This window comes from Tupaia chinensis, unplaced genomic scaffold (genome assembly GCF_000334495.1).
Source record: "Tupaia chinensis unplaced genomic scaffold, TupChi_1.0 Scaffold141530_1, whole genome shotgun sequence".
NCBI lineage: Eukaryota > Metazoa > Chordata > Mammalia > Scandentia > Tupaiidae > Tupaia > Tupaia belangeri.
In genome coordinates this window covers 565,547-568,986 of record NW_006201391.1, presented here as the reverse complement: position 1 = coordinate 568,986, position 3,440 = coordinate 565,547, and the positions used below count along the sequence as shown (strand labels likewise).

Below are 3,440 nucleotides of genomic sequence, written 5' to 3'. Positions count from 1 at the left end.
GAGACAGGAACGTTCTGGAACTAGATGGAGTAACAGGAGCATGACACTAGATGTACGAAGTGCTGCTGGACTGCACAGTGCGAAGGCGCGCTCTCTCTCTCTCTCTCTCTCTCTCTGTCTCTCTCTCTCTTTCTCTTTCTGGCTAGAGTATGTGCCCTCTGGCAATGAAAATAATAATAATACTGGGCCAGCCAGATGGTGTGGTGGTTAAGGCAGCCAGATCCCACACGGCTGATTTTATGGTTCAAGTTCCAGACCTGTCAGCTTGGAAAATACGCCTGGTGCATGTGTGTGTGACCAGAATCCTGAGGGGAGAATGGAAGAGAAGGGACTGTGGGGTGGCCATCCCCCTGAGAAGAGGATGATTTCTCACTTTCCCTCTCTGTCTGTCTCTTGTCTCTCTCCTGCAAGCTCACACAGTCTATGAAAAACAAACAAAAATGTAATTTAATTTTTTTGGAGAGGTTTTTGCTATAGGGCACGTGCACTCGCCAGACAGACAGAGAGAGATGGAGAGACAGAAAGTGAGAAATCGGGGCTAGCAGGTGGCATGGTGGTTAAGGCACTGGACATTCCCATGCAGCCAACCACAGTTCAAGTCCCGGACCTGGTGGCTTGCTTGCTCACTTTGCCTCTCCCTTTCTCTGTGTCTCTCTCTAGTCAAACCCAAATGTCAAAAGACAAAAGAATGGACTGAAAAAGTGTGGCACATATACTCCATGGAATACGAGTCAGCCATAAGAAAACAAGACCCTGGCATTGGATAGAACGTGGATGAATATGGAAGATTTACTGCTGAGTGAAGCAAGTCAGGCTATGAAAGTGAGACATTGTATGTCTCCACTTAACATATACCGACTGCCCACACTCTACGGTGGAGACTGAAAGACTGGAGGACACAAAAGCACTGAAAATTGTTGTGGACACTGGGGACAATGTGGAAGGAGAGTGAGAGACGGGAAGAGTGCAGGAAGGGAAACTTGGGGAAAACGGAGAAGTAAGGCATTTGTGTAGGACACAGATATGGTTTGCTGCCTGTTAATGATGTCATGTATAGTATTCTCAGCTCGCCTGATGTGAGGTGTGTGTCATGTCGGGTAAAATCTCTTTACAATCTAAATGATGCAGAGCGATTGAATGTATAAACAATAATAATAAATAAAAGAATGAATAAATTTTTTTATGAAACCTACTTAAGGATTAAAATGAGGATTAAAACAAGCCATTGCATATGAAGTACTTCACGTTGTGTCTGGGTCGTAAAAGTGCCCCACAGATCCGGTTAGTACTGATACCCCACGCCAGGATTACACTGCGCAGCACCAGAAGCCAACTAGGTCTCCTTTTCACACCCCTGATTCCTTAACACCTGATTCCTTAATACCTGGCAAAGAAGTACACAATACACTCAACAGAACTAGTGAAACCTGAGTCTCCATCTTGACAATGCTCTCATCAACAACTGCCTGTTACCGAGGAAGAAGTAAAAATAAAGACCTCTCCAAACGCCAGGTCCTGGTCTGCCTGTCCAGTGACTCTCTCCTCACTGGCTGCAGGAGGCGTACGCTCCAGTCTTGGGGGTTCCTACCACTTGTTTATAGATGTGGCTGGTGACAAGGAGCCAATCAGTGGGTTTTCCTACGAGCCCACTCCAATGCACAGCTTCCAACACAACCCAGGGGACTGTGAGATGGGGGAAAATCTCTCAGAAAATTCTCCCAAGCTATAGAAGTGTTGGCGTCAGTGTCTCAAGCTATGGTCTATCCAACCCCACGTGGCTACTCTGGAATGGTGGCACATGGGAGGAAAAGAGAGAAGACTCCAGCTTTGCGCAGTGGCAGTATCATAGCCAATGAGGTTTATCCGAGGCGTGATTATTGCTAATTGAAAGAGAGAAGACTCCAGACCTGTGGGGCTCACTGTCCTAAACTCTCAGCTTCTAAGTTCGGTGTACCAAATTCAGTCCAATGTAAAGAGCTGGCTGTGAGAGACTCCAGGGCCTGCAATGTAAACTCCCTGAATGATGATGCTAAGATGCTTAACATTTAAGAACAATGAGGCCCTCAGGTGGCCTATGTCCATGGACATGAGAACTCCACTGAGGAAGGCGCACGCTAAGTGAACTATGGAGGAAGGTCTGCCCTCCAGCACGGACAAAGCTGCTGGTCAGACCATCAGCTTCCAGTTCATAAACTCACCACCCACTTCTATCTACTGTTGGTTTTACTTCCTTAAACCAACTCCAAATCTTTATTTGTGTTTTAATCAGATGAAAACTGTGCCCAAGACTATGTTAAAAGAAAATGGATAAAATCAGGAACAAATGGGCCAGCTGATGGTGCGGTAGGTAAGGCAGCTGGATCCCACATAGCCAACCGTGCGGTTTGAGTCCCAGACCTGGCAGCTGTGTGTGTGTGTTCATGCCCAAAATCCTGAGGGAGAAATGGAGAAGGGATTGAGGCATGACCATCCCCCGGGAGATGCTCTCCCACTTTCTCTCTCTGTCTCTGGCAAATGCACAAGCCCTCTGGCAAATTAAAAAGTTTTTCAAAATTTAAATTAAATGTTAAAAAAGCAGGAACCATTAAGGAAAGTGGCTGAGATGCTGTCATTGTTTTTGAAACCTTGTTAGCTACAATGGTGAATTATTAAATGCTTGCTAAGATTTAAAACATACACTGGTGCTGCCTGTGTGCTGGTTGGGCGAGGACCTGGTATCTCTTTTGTGAAGCGGCAGCTGAGGAGACTCCCGCGCTCGCCATGGCCGCCAAGAAGCCCAAGGAAGGAGTCCAGACTGAGAACAACGATCATGTTAATTTGAAGGTGGCGGGGCAGGATGGTTCTGGGGTGCAGTGTAAGATGAAGAGGCACACACTCAGAAAGCTAATGAAAGCCTATTGTGAAGGGCAGTTTGTCAATGAGGCAGATCAGATTTCAGTTTGATGGGCAGCCGATCAACGAAACAGACACACCTGCACAGTTGGAAATGGAGGCTGAAGATACAATGGATGTGTTCCAATAGCAGACAGGTGTCTACTAAACAGGGAACCTGCTACTTTACTCCAGAACTCTGCTCTTACAGACCAGGAATACCTTGTCAACGAGAAAACCGCAACTTGGTTTCACCACATCTGACTACTGCAGTGTAGTTTTCTCTAGTCTTTCATTTTCCCTTCCCCATTCCTTTATTGTCCATAAAGTAACTGGTGTATGTGCACAAGCATAGTGCATTTTTTTTAAACTAAATGGCCAATGGTATGTTTTGATTGACATCAAATGGAGAGGGGATGGGGAAAATACTGGTTCTGTGAAAACACCCCCTTTCTCCATCAGTGGCAGCTCACTCAGCTCTTATCTTTATACTCCAGTAAGTTATTTTGCTCTCACTGTTTAACAAAAAGAACAAACAACAACAACATAAAAATCTTTGCATACCTTGT

The 3,440-nt window shown here is 45.7% G+C and overlaps 1 non-coding gene and 1 pseudogene across 1 annotated transcript; both read left to right on the top strand.

Annotated features, from left to right (window-relative positions):
• The first annotated feature begins 1,823 nt into the window (after positions 1-1,823).
• Positions 1,824-1,964, top strand: LOC114005068 (U4 spliceosomal RNA). The gene has a single exon (XR_003546987.1). It is a non-coding gene; the product is annotated as a U4 spliceosomal RNA (small nuclear RNA).
• Positions 1,965-2,760: 796 nt separating this feature from the next.
• Positions 2,761-3,040, top strand: LOC114005065 (small ubiquitin-related modifier 2 pseudogene; annotated as a pseudogene).
• Positions 3,041-3,440: the final 400 nt, after the last annotated feature.